Source organism: Eschrichtius robustus, chromosome 10 (assembly GCF_028021215.1).
Source record: "Eschrichtius robustus isolate mEscRob2 chromosome 10, mEscRob2.pri, whole genome shotgun sequence".
Taxonomy (NCBI): Eukaryota; Metazoa; Chordata; class Mammalia; order Artiodactyla; family Eschrichtiidae; genus Eschrichtius; species Eschrichtius robustus.
This window is the reverse complement of record NC_090833.1, coordinates 85,963,926-85,983,909: the sequence shown is the minus strand read 5'-3', so window position 1 is coordinate 85,983,909 and position 19,984 is coordinate 85,963,926.

Genomic DNA, 19,984 nt, shown 5'->3' with positions numbered 1-19,984 from the left:
TCTTCTTTATCCATTCATCTGTTGATGGACACTTAGATTGCTTCCATGTCCTGTCTATTGTAAATAGAGCTGCAATGAACATTGTAGTACATGACTCTTTTTGAATTATGGTGTTCTCAGGGTATATGCCCAGTAGTGGGATTGCTGGGTCATATGGTAGTTCTATTTTTAGTTTTTTAAGGAACCTCCATACTGTTCTCCATAGTGGCTGTATCAATTTACATTCCCACCAGCAGTGCAAGAGGATTCCCTTTTCTCCACACCCTCTCCAGCATTTATTGTTTATAGACTTTTTGATGATGATACCTCATTGTAGTTTTTATTTGTATTTCTCTAATGGTTAGTGATGTTGAGCATCCTTTCATGTGTAAAACGATTTCTTGTTCAAACAGACTACAAACCTTGAATGGTTAAAAAATCTTCCCCGAGAGGAGAAATGTAAAATACCCTTAATGTTATTAATGTGGCCCTTTGGGGACAAAGAATCACATCATCCCCAGTCTCTTGTTGATTTTATCCCATGGAGCCTGGTTGTTGAGGAGGAGCTGTGAAGTTGAAGCATCCGGCCATGGTAACTGAACAACGTGGTGAGGAAGTGTACTCCTTCCTGACTTCATTCATGAGTCAGGAAGGGGGATGAAAATGCCTGGTTAGTGGAAGCTACACATTCTTGTCCATTTACTTGCTTTAGATGAAAGAACATACCACAATATTGCTCCCCTCCCACCCGCCCCTCCCAAATAAATAACATTAGCCAGCCTGGATCTTCTCTCATAAATTGCAGAAACATGAGTAGCAAGGACAGCAGAGAAGCTTCCCTGCCTTCCCAACACCTGAGAAGTGGGGTGAGGTTTTTCATTGAGATTTTCCTAATGCAGGTCAAGGGCATTTCTAAGCTTCCTACGGGACTTGGTGATTATTTTAAGGATTGAAAATACTTTTTTTCTTACATGACCACCTATCACCTTTCAAAATTCTGGGACTCCTTGAAGGCCCAAGTGTCTTACCTCTCTTCTCCTCTTTCCTTCTTCCTCTCTGACCATCCTAAATAATTCATACAATCAAGTAGTTTCCAGACATGATGTTCAGGTAAAAATTCTTACCCAGCCCCAGTTATCCAACAGAGCCCTGAAAGCTGGTGATTCTAGAATAGAACTACTCAAATTTAGATTGATCATCATCAAGATGAATGGCTAGACTAGAAGCAGTTTAAAAGATTTCTTCCTGTATCCCCAACTCAATGACCTTCCAGCCAGCATCCTATGGGATGCTAAACACTTTCTATCACCTGTTCATTCCTTTTGCTTAAATGAGAAACATCAACCTTGGTGTTTCTTGTTGAAGGGCTATGCATTGGGGCACCCTGTCTTATTAAACTGTTAGAGCATACCAATGCCTGTGGCATTTTTTTTTCCTTTTCCAAAGGCAGCTCTGACTAGTACAATTCCATTCCAGGGCACAACAATAGCAAAATTGAATTGTCTTGTGACTTCCTGCCCCACCAGTGACAGTTTCAGACAAGACCAGTCTCAAGGACCTGGTCGGTTGCCACCTTTATCTTTCTCAAGGCTGCATTGTGGGAATAATATTCCTTTTCTGGCACATAAATGCCTTTTCATCCCTGCCCTTTCAAAGCCCAGTTTTCCCCAAACCACCAAGAAATTAACGTGCACTTGTCCTCCACATGGTGTAGGACATTTGTACCCTCCTTGATTGTATTCCTATTAGAAATAGAAATATTTCTATTTCTATTGTAGCTGATTTAGTAACCAGGCCTAGGATATTGGCAATTGGATTTGTTCAATCGCCAGTTAACAGTAAACTCATTGAAACCTTCCAAATACGTTCCATTTTCCTGGACCCCACTCAGACCCCACATTTAGAATGAAGCTGTCCCTTAAACTCCTTGCTGTAAAGTGACGTTGTACTGTGAGGTCCTCTTACTCATTGGTACAGAGGCACCACAGGGCCTCCTGTTCCTCTATGGCAGCACACCGACCTGCTGGAGCTGGGGGAACTGGCAAGTATCCCTCACAGTTTTCAACAGATAGTGATTTTCATTTGAACTGATTCAGCAGGGACACATATACCCACATAGGAGAAATACTGGGATCTCTTGACTGGTGCTTATAGGGTGAAAAATATATTCAATATAATTATTTTTCCACAATATAAACTGCAAGAAAGAGAGGCTAGATACTCCTATTTTGGTGGGCAAGGAGAACTCCTAGCCTGATGGGGACAAACAGAAAAAAAGAGAGAGAAAATATTGTATCAGCATGAGTTAAACACAAGGATGACCATATGTCCAGTTTTCTCATTCTGTCCCAGTTTATACTTATTGTTCAGCAATAATTATCTATAGCACCTTTTTTAGCTCTTCAAGTATCTTGGTTTAGATATGAAATTATATAATCACCCCAGTTAAACAAAGGTTGAGAGACACAGGTCTGATATGACCTCCAAAACAGTTCCCAAAGGTGTTATTTTCAAGTTCGATGTCTCGGAGGAACGTTTAGGTTAGCAGGATGGCTTCCCGACAAATTAAATCCCACTTTTGATCATGCTTCTAACAGATACAAAGGAAACAGGTTGACAAGAACCAAATACAGTTTTTGCAGCTGAAACATTTAGATATTATTATAAAGGAGAGTGATGGGAGCCTTGCAGTAAAGAAGAGAAGGCTTACAAAATCTATTAGGAGTGCTTTCTTTCGACACTGGATATCTACTCTTTGGTGACTGTTTCTTAGTTATCTTAACTCATTAACACAGTATGAGTTGGATAACTTAGTTCTAACTTGATTCTAATTTCTTTCTCCTGCAAGGAGATGGGGGCATAGCTGAAGACAGCCTTGCTTGGCGTCCACATTCAGTTGGGTCATATGGTTGTTCCTCGATTGGTCACGTGGAGGACTTGGCATGGTCTATTCCAGAGAAAAGCTGGCCGAGTAGCTTTGTCTCTCTCTCATCCATCGATCTGGCTAACAATATGTTGGAACATGAGTCTCAATTGGTCATTCGGTTTTTCAACTCATGCATGAGAAACTATGATTTAAACAACTAAAGCAACAACAACAGCATCAAAACAAGATCAATGCTTGCAGCCAAGTTGTTTGAATGACCACTGCCCGTTTATTTTTCTCCTGCTAAAATCTCATCTCTGCACTTTGACATGTTAATTCCCTTCCTCCCGTTTGGTTTGTAAGCAAAGAAACAAGGTGACAACCCATCCACAGCTGCTGTCAGGAAACCATCACAGCCAGTGTGAGTCCTGATGGACACCAGTTGTCTGATGGTGATTCTTCCCAGTATGTTAAAAAAACCCCCACAAAACTGTACTTTTTTGTTTCAGTTAGTTTTACAGGCGTTTCAAGCTGGAGCCTGCATTTTTCTGTGGTAAGCTCACCTTACCACCCTCAGGATTCCCCTGGAGGTCTCACTAACCTTGGCCACATTCATATTTTATGTGAGCTGAGCTGTACGAGCTTGATGCTGCCGTTTGTTTTTTCTTGCATTGAAGTAATTTGCTTTTCCCTTTCTGTGACCCTGGGTTTCAACAACTTGAAGCTGGCCTACAAACTGAGAGATGAGAAAATAGGCTTTAAGGTTATCACATCACAGATATATGCTATCTAAAAACTGAAGAGATACTGACATTGCTTTGTTTGAGTCAACACAGATGCCAAGTTATTTGTCCTTCATCAGTGTGGTTCTTGGGAATCCTTGGTGAATGAAATACTTTCCTAGGAGGTTGGGTCTCATTGACAATGTTTGGAATTAAGTGCTAGTTGTGTCAAAGTGAGTCTTTAAAAAGATGGTCAACTCCATTTCTATTTTATGTAGTTTTCAACATCTGTCTTCATTTTTCCTCTAATATGCATAAGTATTCTGAATACATTTGACAATTTCTGTGGACTGACTCAGAACAAAGGAAGTTTGGTTAAATAGTAAAAGAAAAATTCTTTGAAAGTTTTTCTTTTGCTTGTTCTCTGCTCTTTTAGTATACAAATGCCTGGAAAAAAAAATAGACCATTATCTGTATGGTTTGGTTCAGGGTAACAGAAAAGTTGCTCTGAATTAAACATTTCTGTCTTATTGGCCTACTGGGACACTTAAAAATCCCAGCCTTTAGACCACACACTCTTAATTGTGGCATGTGGGTTTATAGGAGTTGAAATTAAAAAACCTACAGAAGGTTATTTAACAGTTCCAACTTCTCTCCTCCAGATTCAGGCCTTTTGGCCAAAAATGGTGACAATTGGGTTAAGACATTAAAGGCTTTTGTCTAAATACCAATCTTGGTGGTGGTCGTGGAGGGGCAACAGTGCACATGCCACCTGCAGCCGTGATGGCCTTACTGGGAACTCACTTATTGACTAACCCAGTCACAGGAAGGCCGTGTTGAGCAGGATAATAAAAGGAAGAGGGAAGGGACAAGGAGAAGGACCTGAATTGTCCAGTCACATGATTTCCCTTATGTTGTCCTAAAGGAGTGTGGATAAGGTTCATGAAAATATGCCCCTGAAAAATCCAAGTGACTTTATCCATTGTTTAAAATTTATTTTTAATCTTTTAACAACCTTATTGAGATATGTCACATGCCATATCATTTATCCATTTAAAGTGTGCAATTTAATGGTTTTTAGTGCATTAAAAGGGTTATGCCACCTTCATTTAGGACTCTGCTTGTCTTGTCATCTTGTCCTCTCCTCTCTCTGCAATGCTCTTGCCCCAGATATGGGTTCATTCCCTCCTCATTGCTCAACTCTTTGCTCAGATGTCGCCTGTAAGGAACTCAGAGCTTTCCCTCCATCTAAAATACCACCGCTGTCCATTGTGCCCTCTCCTCCCAGCTTTATTTTGTCTATAACCCTAGCGATGGCCTGACTGGAGCTCTCTGACATTTTCTTTTTTGTTTATGGTCTGCAGTCCTCAGCTCTCCCAGGGCAGAAACTTTGTCTCATCCTTGCTGCTTCCTCAGTTCCTGAGCCCCGGCCTGGCTACAGTTAGGGACTTGAGGGAGGAGCAAGTGTGGATGGCTGTCCTCTCCGCACCCTCCTGTAGGTGTTGGAGGAGGAGAAGTGATTGGAGCAGCAGCTAAAGAGAACGGCCAGCTCACCGCCACTCGCCACTGGGCTAAACCCCTCCTGACACTGGCCCCGGGAATGGATGCTGCCACCGCCACCAGGAGCTGCCCAACATGGAGAAGGCCGAGAGAGCTGGGCCTGGGGTTCTGGGAACTTGAGTTCTCACTTTCCGTATCTGGAATTCCTCTGAAATTACCTGGCCTCTCTGAGACTCTGTGAGAGGAGGATATTGGACCTCCGACTCCTCGTAGTTCTGACACTCTGGAATTCTGACAGAATTCACTGATCGGGTGCGTAATTGAACACATACAGGTAAAGTGTACCTGGAAGCACCCCATCTTTAATAAACCCTGTCTCTATGGCTAACTTTGCCATATTAAGCTGCATTTCTCACTTCCTTCTTCTCCATTCCCACCACACTCTTTTTTTTTTTAAGAGAATTTATTTCCATGGCTATATAGTGTTTCATTAATCTTTTTTTTTTTAATTAATTTTGTAAGTGAAATAGGGAGCATTTTATTTTCTTTTAAAATTTTATTTATTTATTTTATTTATGGCTGTGTTGGGTCTTCGTTTCTGTGTGAGGGCTTTCCCTAGCTGTGGCAAGCGGGGGCCACTCTTCATCGCGGTGCGTGGGCCTCTCACTATCGTGGCCTCTCTTGCTGCGGAGCACAGGCTCCAGACGCGCAGGCTCAGTAGTTGTGGCTCACGGGCCCAGCCGCTCCACGACATGTGGGATCCTCCCAGACCAGGGCTCGAACCCGTGTCCCCTGCACTGGCAGGCAGACTATCAACCACTGCGCCACCAGGGAAGCCCCCCACCACACTCTTTTTTAAGAATGGACTTTTTTTAAATTGAAGTATAGTTGATTTACAATGTAGTGTTAATTTTTGCTGTACAGCAAAGTGATTCAGTTATACATAGATATACATTCTTTTTTTACATTCTTTTCCACTATGGTTTATCACAGGATATTGAATATAGTTCCCTGTGCTATACAGTAAGACCTGTTGTTTATCCATCCTATGTATAATAGTTTGCATCTGCTAATCCCAAACTACCAATCCATCCTTCCCCTCCCCACCCTCCCCCTTGGCAATCACAAGTCTGTTTTCTATGTCTGAGTCTGTTTTTGTTTTAGGTTCATTGGTGCCATATTTTAGATTCTACTTTAGATTCTATAAGTGATATATGTGGTATTTGTCTTTCTCTTTCTGACTTACTTCAGTTAGTATGATAATCTCTAGTTGCATCCATGTTGCTGCACATGGCATTATTTCATTCTTTTTTATGGCTGAGTAATATTCCATTGTATATATGTACCACATCTTCTTTATCCATTCATCTGTTGATGGACATTTAGGTCGTTTCCATGACTCAGCTATTGTAAATAGTGCTCCTATGAACATTGGGGTGCATGTATCTTTTTTTTTTTTTAACATCTTTATTGGAGTATAATTGCTTTGCATGTATCTTTTTGAATTATAGTTTTGTCTAGGTATATGCCCAGGAGTGGAATTCTGGATCATATGGTAATTCTATTTTTAGTTTTTTGAGGAACCTCCATAACTGTTTTCTATAGTGGCTGCACCAATTTACATACCCACCAATATTTTAGGGAGGTTCCCTTTTCTCCACACCCTCTCCAGAATTTGTTATCTGTAGACTTTTTAATGTTGGCCATTCTGAACGGTGTGAAGTGGTACCTCATTGTAGTTTTGATTTGCATTCCTCTAATAATTAGTGATGATGAGCATCTTTTCACCTGCCTATTGGCCAGGATGGACCTTTCTAATGCTTGGGGTCTTCAACTCATATGGTAGAAGAAGGGGCAAAATAAAAATTATGCTTTGGCTGTGCTATTTGAGCTGGAGCTAAATCTGAGTAAAAGCTTCGTCTGTGAGTTTACAAACATACAATTAAGGCTCTTACAGTTATCTAAATCCACTTTCTTGCCTTATAATTTTGTGGTTAGAAGCATTACAGTTGTTTTTAGATTTTCATTATAACTTCAGTGGCCACAGACTGAACCAAATAGTGTTTGTTTATTTGTGTAACAAATTATGCCCCTCAGCTAACTTTGCTGTGTAATTTGCATTGGGTGTGCATTTCGCAAAAAAAAGTATACATTGGTCTGAGGTTCTCCTCCTCCTTTTCTTCTCTCTTCTTCCCAAAAGCAGCACTGACAATAGAAAATTGGGAAATAAAATGCACATCTAGGCATTTTACTTATGTGTGTACAACACACATGCCTCCAGATAGACAAACTCGTAGACAGAGAATTATACAAAAGATATCCAAATTCAAATTCCATTAACATTGATGCTGGGTAAACTTGGGGAAGTCAGCCTGCTTCACTGAGTTTTTATTCACATTTAGCTCCAGCATCAAAACACATGTGAAGCACACTTTTGATAAATGACAGAGATTTTTGTGTATAACCAGAAAATAGTCCTCTGAGTTGCTATTGAGTTCAAAGAAGAAAGTTTCTGAAATTCCATTTCCAATTATGAGGTGCTTTCTAAATACATGGTAGAGGTGACTAGAGTAATAGGAAATGAGCACTCTCCATCTCGGCAGGGTGAAATTTGTTTCAAGGTAAATTTTTAAAAATCTGCATGTATGGAATTTGCATCTCAGAATGAATAGGATAAACTTCTTGCCATCTGTCCATTTGAGATCCTCTATGTGCCAGGACTGCTGCCTACCTGGTTGACCACATAGGGTCCCAGCTAACAGAACTGGGAAGACTCATGATGGAGGTATATTCCTTTTTATGTTCTCTTCTGGTTATACGTAGCAGTCAATAAATTTCTGTGGAGACCTCATTGCCTGTGGGCATCCAGTGATTTTTGTCCACAGATGATTTTGTCCTTAGATGTTACTTTTTCTTTGGTCTCACCTGTGACAAATGGTGAACCAGAGCAAGTGTTAAAGCTGAACTTATTAAAAAGGAATGGAAAACCTGTAATATATTTAAGCAATTTGAATTGATTAGGCACTTGGGTGGGGGTAATTTTTTAGTTCAAAACAACATAGGAGGTCTAAATAAATTATTAGTTCCTTATATATGCCTAGTCTATTCTGGATTCTTGCTGAGATAAAATAATCACAGACATAACTAAAGAATAATGTAAATATGTTACATCAGAATACCTCTTAATAGTTCATATATTGTACCACTTTCAGATAAATCATACCCTGAGAGATCTTGTTTCTGCTATAGATCAGCTGATGACCTTGGCAATATCCTCTTTGTTCAGGGTCTTTAATTTCCCACCTTGGAGGGTGGGAGGAGTAGCTTGGGGTCATCCTTTCAGCAAAGCTCCTTCTAGCTCAAAAAACCCTCTGGGACTGGTAACTTCTACTTTTATTCTCTCTGCTTTGTAGATTAGAAATGAGGGGACTCACGAGTCTCTTGTGATTGGATAGAATGACTTATTTGAAATTTTTAAGAGAAAAATATGAATTCCTTCCTTCCTTCATTCCACACATGTTGCCAGACTCCTACTCTGTGTCAGGCCCCCTTTTTTTTTTTCTAAAGCTGAAAATACAGGAGTGACTAAGGTGAACAAAGCCCAGATCTTCTAGTGGGGGAATAGTGACCCCCCTGTGCTGGGCTTCCTGATAAAACTGGGAAGGTCCTGGGTAAATTGGGATCAGTGGGTCACACCAAGTGGGAGAGGCTGAGCATAAAGGAGTTAAAGAATGAGAAAACAAGGTGGTTTCAGAGAGTGACAAGTTTTCTGTAGCAAATCCTTAGGATGACGAATTTGGGGGTGGGAGAGAGTTAGGTTTTAGTGTGGGTGGTCTTCAGGAGGTCTCAGAGGAGATCACATTCACACTCAGTGGGAATGGATGAGAAGGATGCAAACACGTAGAGAGCTGGGGGTTTATATTCCAGGCAGTGGGAACAGCAAGAGCAGGAGTCTGGGAGGGAAAAGATCTTGGCTTGATTGAGAAATAGAATGATGACCAGGACGGAATGTTCTGGAGGGAGGAGGAGAGGGATAAGGGCTTTGTGGGTGTCGGTAAGGAACTCAGACAATAATAATAATAGCTGATGTTATATTCTGGGCACTCACTCATTTCATTGCATCAGTCTTCATGGTCACCCATTTTACAGATAAGGATACTAAGGCACAGGGACTTGAATAAGCAGAGTGTCTCAAGTCACACAGCTTGCCATCGTGGAGCCAAGATTCAACCCCCAACGGATGATGCAGAATTTATACTTGGCACTACACTTAACCGAGGGGAACCCCTTGGTCATCGGGAAGGTGTGTCCCTCCTTCCAAACTCTCCATGCCCACTGGTACCCACCAGTCCCCAGGAGTAAGGGCAATCTCGTCATTTCGACACCCCCTCCCCCAGGCAGCTGCAGTTTTTGCTTAGCCAGTAGCAGACGCGGGAGGAGGCCTCTACAGCTTTTGTGGATTTCCTCCAGCACTGAATGGGGGCAGTTATGAGATGGCTTAGAAATAGTCACTCTGTGTGTAATCAGGTCACTTCACTGAGAAAACATTTTTGTTTCAGCTTCCTTCCTTCCCTTGGTCTTCTCTAGGGAACAGTGTCTCTGACCTTCTAAGTCACAAAGTACAGAGATAATGGGGCACAGCAAGTCAACATAGTCAAAAGAGGGGTGAGTCTGTGGTTAGCATACACACACACACACACACACACACACACACACACACACACACACACACACGAAAACTGTTAAGAGTCACTAGCCAGGGAATCACACTGCAAATATGCTTAGAAAAATATGGCTAAGAGATAGATGGAAATTTTCCTAGTCTGTAACTCTTTGTGGTTGCAAAGATCTCTCTTCTGCTCAGAGCAGAGAAGGAAGAACTCACTCTGCTCTGAGAGAGCGAAGAGCATCGCACGAGTGTTTCCTCCCCTTTGGGCCTCTGCTCACATTCAGCCTGGCCTTTGCGGTTTGGATTTACTCTGATGGGCTCACCAGATGTGCAGACAGCGTCAAGACAAGGGGTCTCACACTTTCTTTTCAGACTGCTTAAGTACGAGAGAGACCTTTTCCTATAGGGGAAAAAATCATGCCTTCTAATTCGTTAGAGCCAGAGATGAAGAATGAAAGCTACATGGAAAATTCAAAGGATTGGGGTTTTTATTTTGAATTTTTAAATTAATATGGAAGAGATTTAACGAATTGCTCAGGCCCAGAAGTAATGGCCCTAAAAGATACATTTCAGGATCATCTTTTTTTTTTTCCTTTGTCACGGTACACACACTGGCAGCTTAAGATGTGGGAATCAGGAGAAAAATGCAGAACGAATGTCATGTTTTGTTTTAAAACTTTCTCTACTATTGTTTGGTTTTGACATTCAATCTCTTTTCTTCATGAATTCCTAACTTCCTTCAGGCCTAACTATAGTTCTTTGACTTTTACAAACCTACCGACTATACATCCTGTTTAATTATAGCACGGCTCACGTGTCCTGAAGTTATGTTAATGACTAAAATGCCATTGATTAGTAACCAAAGATAGATTTTGTGGAGAAAAAAGGGAAGAGAGGAAATCTTTGGGGTTCAGGCGGGAAAGCTAGACTTCTTTCCTTGGCCTTCTCATCACTGCCCCAGCTGCAGCTCTTCCCAGGTTACTGTAGACAAGGACACACCCCTGGCAATGCAGAATTTGTAGGAGGACTGGCGTGCTCTCTCCTTCTTCCAGTAACACCTTCGCTTCCCTCCGTGTCCCTCTTGCACACTCTTGTGAGTGTCTCAGTTCACACTGAAGCCTTGGTCGTCGCCACTCTGAGGAGCACCGACTGGACTCCGAGCTGATCTGTGTTCTGGTTCCCTGTCTTATCAGCTGTGTGACTTTAGGCAAGTTACTTAACCTCCCTGAGCCTCAGTATTCTTATAAAAAAAGAATGTAACTACAGCCTCAGAGGGTTGTTAGAATTAGCTCAAATATTGTAAGTGAAAGGTAGGCATCTGGTGTTTTTGATTATTATTATCATTTAAAATCTTGAGCTTTGGGTCAAAGTCAGATACAGAGGAAGCTGAGGCACTGGAGGTCTAGAATTACTGGGGTGCGGTATGGCGCGGGTGTGGCAGCGGGGGATGAGTGTGAGCTGGCTCTACCTGGCACTCCCCTCCTTTGCCCTGTGTTGGCATGTGTCGGCTATGTTCCCAATCAGGCGCTACTAGGCTTTTTGGTCCTCTGTCAAAGGGCACATCTGGTTCTGGTGTATGTTCAGCCTGAGGCAAATCTTGAAGGAAGTCTTAAACGTCCGTGGTAAAAGGCACTAGACTCAGAAGTAGAAGAAAGGGATTCTAGTCCCATTCACCAGGTAACCTTGGGTGAGCCATTTCAGAACTCAGGACCCTCCAATATAAAGTTTACATCCTCCATAATATCTCATGTGGTTTCAGAGGGGAAATTAAATAAGGTGATGTGTGTGTGAAACACTTTGCCTACTCTAATAGTAATATCATTAATAATAATGATAAATTGTTTTTTTTCTCCCAAGGCCCAGTGTTCTGATGTCTATTTGCTACCTTCCCAGAGTCTTCTTTTAAAAGCTTTGCTTAAACTTATTAACTGTTAACGTTTTTTTCTTCAGTTTCCTTTCCCTAGACGGCATATCTAATTTACGCACACACACACACACATTCATCTGACTTGTCCCGTAATCTTTAGGGTCTTGCTCCGTATTAGTCATCCTGAAGATTAAGTAGCCTGACAGTATTTTCAGAGCTGTTGATGAGTTAATGTAACATAAAACTGCTTTTGGTAGAAAATACCAGACCAGGGGTCAACCAACATTTTCTATAAAGGGCCAGTTAGTAAATAGTTTCAGCTTTATGGGCCATTGGTCTCTGTTACAATAGCAGCTCTGTTGTTGTAGCAGGAAAGCCACCATTGATGATACAGAAATAAACAGGTGTGGCTGTGTTCCAATAAAACTTTATTTGCAAAAACATTTGATGGGCTTGATCTGGGCTGTGAGTGTAGTCTGCTGACCTCTGCAACAGACAAAAGAATGACAGTAATGGTGGCAAACCCAGATGTTATGGCCAGTTATTAGGAAAGAGGCTTAGAGCAGATGAAGGCTTTGGCAAGTCTTCCCTTCCACCCTTCCCTGCCTGAGTGTCCCGACCTGAGATGACAGCAGGGCTGGGTACAGGTTCTCACCCCAGAACCCCAGAGCTTGCTGAGTCGTTGACTGGCCTGGGGGGGGGTTGGAGGGTGGAAATTTACAAGTCGGCTGAGAGCCGTCTCTCTGCCAAGGACTGATTCAGGGTTCAGGGATTAAGCCGCTGGCGTGGGGATTAAACTGGAATTTCATAGGAACAGACGCTAGTGGCACCAGACGCTGGGCTGGGTCTGGTACGGTGTGTGCTGTTGGCTCTGAGAAGGTCCTCAATGCTATTATGGGCATAAAAGTAAAGAAAGAAATGAGGGGTCCTGGTTTTCTGCTTTCAGCCTCGATTTTTGAAAAAATATTTCTATTGAATCTGAGATGAGAACATACTTTGGAAACAACCAAGGAGCATGAAGGAATTTATTCCCAAGGCCAAGAGTGACTAAACTGCTGAGTGTTAAATTCTCAGTAGGGAAGGGATGAAGAGAAGCGTGGGCACAAAACTCACATTTCATCCCGGGCGGCTTTGTTCTGCTGGCTCCATCGTGCTGCTTCCTGTGGTTCTGGAAAATGCCGTCCCCTTCCAGGAGCTCAGTGTGCATGTGCCAGCAGACAGGGTGCTGCTTGTGACCCACGGTCATTGGGTACCTCTTGCTGTTGTCAGGCATCTGGTAAACAGTGCCCTTGAGGGGAGTCTGTGAATGGTAGCGACTGAGGAAGGTGTCTCAGAGCCAGTGCACCGTTTTGTTTTCACATGGGGAACTTGAGACCCACAGAGGAAGTGAGTGTTCAGAGTCTCACGGATAATTTGTGGCGAGTGGAGGACTCGAATCCAGTCCTCTGGGCTCCTGTCCCAGTGGTCCGCTCTGAGGCAGAACTGCACTGCTGCTCTGTGAATCATCACAGAGGGTCATGGTGTCATAGGCACCAGTAGTCCCTTTGAAAGCATATCACAGAACCAAAGGCTCTTTGACCTTGAAATGTAAAGAAGTTTTTGCCTCATTCCATAGATCCAACCTCATCAAATCACATAAAACAACTTTTGTTTACTCTCATGGAGGTTATCTCTGTATTTTCATGTATCAGTCAGGATAGGCTGTGTCATGTCTTGGTAACAAATGACCCCCAAAGCTAAATGACTTATAAAACCAAAGTTGTATTTCTCACCCAGGCTACCTGCTTGTTGTAAGTTGCTGTGTTTCTGCTCCTCATCTTCTTTCTCCAAGGACTGAGGCTGACAAAGCTGTGTCTATCTCAGGGTTGTGAAACTATGCATCGTGGGCCAAATCCAGCCTGCCTTCTGTCTTTGTAAATAAAATTTTATTGAAATCTAGACATGGTCATTCATTTACACATTATTTATGTGCTACAACAACAGAATTGAGTAGTTGCAATGGAGACAGTAAAGCCCACAATGCCAAAAATCTTCACTTTCTGGTCTTTGACAGAATAGGTCAGCTGGTCCTTGGCCTATCTGAAATATTGGTGTTTGTCCCCTCTGGCAGAAGGAGAAGAGACAGTGCAAGCTATGGGCTGGTCCTTAAAACTTCTTCCCAGAAGTGACACGTGGTTATTTCTGCTCACATTTCTTATACTCAAGCAAGACACATGGCCACTCTTGAGTTCAACAAAGGGGGATAGAAAAATCAATCTAATCCAACCTGATCTGTATTTTATTTGCACACAAATGGACTCTCTTTAACTTAACCAGGAGAAAGATTTATGTGAACATTATCAGGTAATCACACAATAGATGGGAAGGCTGATGAACAGGCTCCAGAGGGAGCAAGGAAGCATGGCCACAGTCCCACCCCGGGCACGGTCTCTGTAAGCTGTGCCCCTGGCATCACCAGCGCTCCTGTCCCCTGTGCCACTGCCCACTTCCCTAAAGCCACTGTGAGTAACTTTAATTGTAACTCCCTCTGTATTCAAAGGGCTGGGTGCATGCTGCTTATTGACCACATGTAAGCCATGTAGCCATGTCCTAGCTGTTGAGAGAGCTGGGAAAATGGATATCAAGTTTTTTTCCATCTTCGGAAGGGGGATGGGCCATTATTTACAAAGACTTACAAAGGGAGGAATTTCATCAACATAGGAAATGGTGCTGGAGGAAGAGCATTATCCACACTAATATTCCAGTGCTGGTAGCTGGAGGCTATACAGAGAGTTTGACAAAGCTTGGCATTGCTTTAGGTTCAACTTCTTCACTGACATTTTTGTAGCCTCATCTTTCAGGATGGCTTCAGCAGACAGCAGAGAAGGATCAGAGAGAGGTGGGAGAGCTCTCTCTCTCCTGGCTGTTCAGAAGCCAGAAGGACCTTCTTTACCTGGACTTTTTCTAGTCTCTTCCTCATCACCCATCTTTCCATCCCCACAAAAGTCCTCCATTATTTTGGAAAAAATAAGCTAGAAATCCTGTGTTGGCCAGCAGGAGAGAGGGAAGGGCAATGCATATGGAAATCAAGTTGAGTATATTCTGTGTCATTGTTCCCATAAGGTGCTTCTACTGTTGTGAATCATTAGGATTGGATTTGTCTAAGTACCTTCAACCTCAGGGGGTGCAGGCAGGGATGGTTTGACTAGCTGAGGTAGGGTTTGGTATGGAGAAAGAACCTGCCTTTGGGAGGTGGGGGAGAGAGATAAATTAGAAGTATGGGATTAACAGATACAAACCACTGTACATAAAGTAGAAAAGCAACAAGGATTTACTGTATAGCACAGGGAACTATATTCAATTCTGTAATAACCTAAAATGGAAAATAATCTGAAAAAATATATATATAACTGAATCACTTTGCTATACACCTGAAACTAACACAATATTGTAAAGCAACTATACTTCAACTGGAAAAAAAAAAAAAGCACCTGTCAGGTGGAGGCCAGGGAGCTCACTCCAACCAGGGCTCACTTTTACAAAGGGCCTGCAATTGGAACCCTTGAGTTCATATCCAAATGAAATTGTGTATGGTTTAAAAGATTGAATGAGAATGATGTAAAACTTTGGATCTCATTCTCAGACCTAACTCTCTACAAACTTTTAGGATGAATCTTCTGTGTTGAGCAGCATAATTATATTACAATTGTACTGAATCATACTTTTGCATTAAAAATATTAATGTTTGATGCAAATATGTAATGTTAAACTCTATTTTGGTATTCCTTCATTTTTTTTAACATGTTTATTGGAGTATAATTGCCCCACAATGCTGTGCCAGTCTCTGCTACAAAACAAAGTGAATCAGCCACATGCATACATATATCCCCATATCCCCTCCCTCTTGTGTCTCCCTCCCACCCTCCCTATCCCACCCCTCTAGGTGGTCACAAATCACCCAGCTGATCTCTCTGTGCTATGCAGCTGCTTCCCACTAGCTATCTATTTTACATTTGGTAGTGAATATATGTCCATGCCAATCTCTCACTTCTTCCCAGCTTGAAATTCCCCCTTCCCGTGTCCTCAAGCCCATTCTCTACGTCTGCATCTTTATTCCTGTCCTGCCCCTAGTTTCTTCAGAACCATTTTCTTTTCTTTTTACATTCCATATATATGTGTTAACATACAGTATTTGTTTTTCTCTTTCTGACTTACATCACTCTGTATGACAGACTCTAGGTCCATCCACCTCACTACAAATAGTTCAATTTCGTTTCTTTTTATGGCTGAGTAATATTCCACTGTATATATGTGCCATATCTTCTTATCCATTCATCTGTCAATGGACACTTAGGTTGCTTCCATGTCCTAGCTATTGTAAACAGTGCTGCAATGAACATTGTGGCACATGTCTCTTTTAGAACTATGGTTTACTCAGGGTATATGTCCAGTAGTGGGATTGCTGGGTCATATGGTAGTTCTAATTTTAGTTTTTTAAGGAACCTTCATACTGTTCTCCATAGTGGCTGTATCAATTTACATTCCCACCAACAGTGCAAGAGGGTTCCCTTTTCTCCACACCCTCGCAAGCATTTATTGTTTATAGATTTTTTGATGATGGCCATTCTGACCAGTGTGGGGTGATACCTCATTGTTGTTTTGATTTGCATTTCTCTAGTGATTAGTGATGTTGAGCATCCTTTCATGTGTTTGTTAGCAATCTGTATATCTTCTTTGGAGAAATGTCTATTTAGGTCTTCTGCCCATTTTTGGATTGGGTTGTTTGTTTTTTTGATATTGAGCTGCATGAGCTGCTTGTAAATTTTGGAGATTAATCCCTTGTCAGCTGCTTCATTTGCAAATATTTTCTCCCATTCTGAGGGTTGTCTTTTTGTCTTGTTTATGGTTTCCATTGTTGTGCAAAAGTTTTTAAGTTTCATTAGGTCCCATATGTTTATTTTTGTTTTTATTTCCATTTCTCTAGGAGGTGGGTCAAAAAGGATCTTGGTGTGATTTATGTCATAGAGTGTCCTGCCTATGTTTTCTTCTGAGAGTTTGATAGTGTCTGGCCTTACATTTAGGTCTATAATCCATTTTAAGTTTATTTTTGTGTATGGTGTTAAGGAGTGTTCTAATTTCATTCTTTTACATGTAGTTGTCCAGTTTTCCCAGCACCACTTATTGAAGAGACTGTCTTTTCTCCAATGTATATTTTTGTCTCCTTTGTGAAAGATAAGGTGACCGTATGTGCATGGGTTTATCTCTGGGCTTTCTATCCTGTTCCATTGATGTATATTTCTGTTTTTGTGCCAGTACTATACTGTCTTTATTACAGTAGCTTTGTAGTATAGTCTGAAGTCTGGAAACCTGATTCCTCCAGCTCCCTTTTTCTTTCTCAAGATTGCTTTGGCTATTCAGGGTCTCTTGTGTTTCCATACAAATTGCAAAATTTTTTCATTCCAGTTCTGTGAAAAATGCCATTGGTAATTTGGTAGGGATTGCATTGACTCTGTAGATCGCTTTGGGTAGAATAATCATTTTCACAATGTTGATTCTTCTAATCCAAGAACATGGTATATCTCTCCATCTATTTGTATCATCTTTAATTTCTTTCATCAGTGTCTTATAGTTTTCTGCATACAGGTCTTTTGTCTCCCTAGGTAGGTTTATTCCTAGGTATTTTATTCTTTTCATTGCAATGGTAAATGGGAGTGTTTCCTTAATTTCACTTTCAGATTTTTCATCGTTAGTGTATAGGAATGCAGGAGATTTCTGTGCATTAATTTTGTATCCTGCTCTTTACCAAATTCATTGATTAATTCTAGTAGTTTTCTGGTAGCATCTTTAGGATTCTCTATGTATAGTATTATGTCATCTGCCAACAGTGACAGTTTTACCTCTTCTTTTCCAATTTGGATTCCTTTTATTTCTTTTTCTTCTCTGATTGCCATGGCTAGGACTTCCAAAACTATGTTGAATAGTAGCGGTGAGAGTGGGCAACCTTGTCTTGTTCCTGATCTTAGAGGAAATGGTTTCAGTTTTTCACCATTGAGAATGATGTTGACTGTGGGTTTGTCATATATAGCCTTTATTATGTTGGGGTAGGTTCCCTCTATGGCTACTTTCTGGGGAGTTTTTTATCATAAATTGGTGTTGAATTTTGTTGAAAGCTGTTTCTCCATCTATTTAGATAATTATATATTTTTTATCCTTCAGTTTGTTAATGTGGTGTATCACACTGATTGATTTGCATACATTGAAGAATCCTTGCATCCTGAGATAAACCCCAGTTGATCATGATGTATGATCCTTTTAGTGTGCTGTTGGATTCTGTTTGCTAATATTTTGTTGAGGATTTTTGCATCTATATTCATCAGTGATATTGGCCTGTAGTTTTCGTTTTTTGTGACATCTTTGTCTGGTTTTGGTATCAGGGTGATGGTGGCCTCCTGTAATGAGTTTGGGAGTGTTCCTCTCTCTGCTATATTTTGGAAGAGTTTGAGAAGGATAGGTGTTAGCTCTTCTCTAAATGTTTGATAGAATTTGCAGTGAAGCCGTCTGGTCCTGGGCTTTTTTTTCTTTGAAGATTTTTAATCACAGTTTCAATTTCAGTGCCTGTGATTGGTCTGTTTATATTTTCTATTTCTTCCTGGCTCAGTCTTGGAAGTTTGTGCTTTTCTAAGAATGTGCCCATTTCTTCCAGGTTGTCCATTTTATTGGCATAGGGCTGCTTGTAGTAAACTCTCATGATCCTTTGTATTTCTGGAGTGTCAGTTGTTACTTCTCCTTTTTCATTTCTAATTCTATTGATTTGAGTCTTTTCCCTTTTTTCTTGATGGGTCTGGCTAATGGTTTATCAATTTTGTTTATCTTCTCAAAGAACTAGCTTTTAGTTTTATTGATCTTTGCTATTGTTTCATTTCTTTTTCATTTATTTCTGATCTGATCTTTATGATTCCTATCCTTCTGTTAACTTCAGGGGTTTTTGTTCTTCTTTCTCTAATTGCTTTAGGTGTAAGTTTAGGTTGTTTATTTGAGATGTTTCTTGTTTCTTGAGGTAGGATTGTATTGCTATATACTTCCCTCTTAGAACTGCTTTTGCTGCATCCCATAGGTTTTGGGTTGTCGTGTTTTCATTGTCATTTTTTTCCAGGTATGTTTTTGTATTTCCTTTTTGATTTCTTCAGTGTTCTCTTGGCTATTTAGTTGCAGCTGTTAACCTTATGGGGATTCCCTTGTGTGTTATTTGTTGCTTTTCTCTTGTTGCTTTTAATACTTTCTCTTTGTATTTAATTTTTGATAGTTTGATTAATATGTGTCTTGGAGTGTTTCTCGTTGGATTTATCCTGTATGGGACTCTCTGTGCTTCCTTGACATGATTGACTATTTCCTTTCCCATGTTAGGGAAGTTTCCAACTATAATCTCTTCAAATATTTTCTCAGACCCTTTCTTTTTCTTGTCTTCTTCTGGGACTCCTATAATTCAAATGTTGTTGTGTTTAATATCGTCCCAGGGGTCTCTTAAACTGTCCTCAATTCTTTTCATTCTGTTTTCTTTATTCTGCTCTACGTTCGTTATTTCCACTATTTTACCTTCCAGGTCACTTATCCGTTCTTCTGCCTCAGTTATTCTGCTACTGATTCCTTCTAGAGAACTTTTAATTTCATTTATTGTGTTTTTCATCATTGTTTGTTAGCTTTTTAGTTCTTCTAGGCCCTTGTTAAACTTTTCTTATATTTTCTCCATTTTATTTCCAAGATTTTGGATTATCTTTACTATCATTACTCTGAATTCTTTTTCAGGTAGACTGCCTATTTCCTCTTTATTTGTTTGGTCTGGTGGGTTTTTACCTTCCTCCTTCATCTTATGCATGTTTCTCTGTCTTCTCATTTTGTTTAACTTACTGTGTTTGAGGTCTCCTTTTTGCAGGCTGCAGGTTCGTAGTTCCCGTTGTTTTTGGTGTCTGCCCTCAGTGGGTGAGGTTGGTTCAGTGGCTTGTGTAGGCTTCCTGGTGGAGGGGACTGGTGCCTGTGTTCTGGTGAATGAGGCTGGATCTTGTCTTTCTGGTGGGTAGGGCCACGTCTGGTGGTGTGTTTTGGGGTGTCTGTGAACTTAGTATGATTTTAAGCCTTTCTGTTAATGGGTGGGGTTTTGTTCCTGTCTTGCTAGTTGATTGGCATGGGCTATCCAGCACTGGAGCTTGCTGGCCGTTGGGTGGAGCTGGGTCTTAGCATTGAGATGGAGATCTGTGGACGAGCACTCACCGATTGATATTACATGGGGCTGGGAGGTCTCTGGTGGTCCAATGTCCTGAACTCGGCTCTCCCACCTCAGAGGCTCAGGCCTGACACCAGTCCAGAGCACCAAGACCCTGTCAGCCACATGACTGGGAAATCAGATG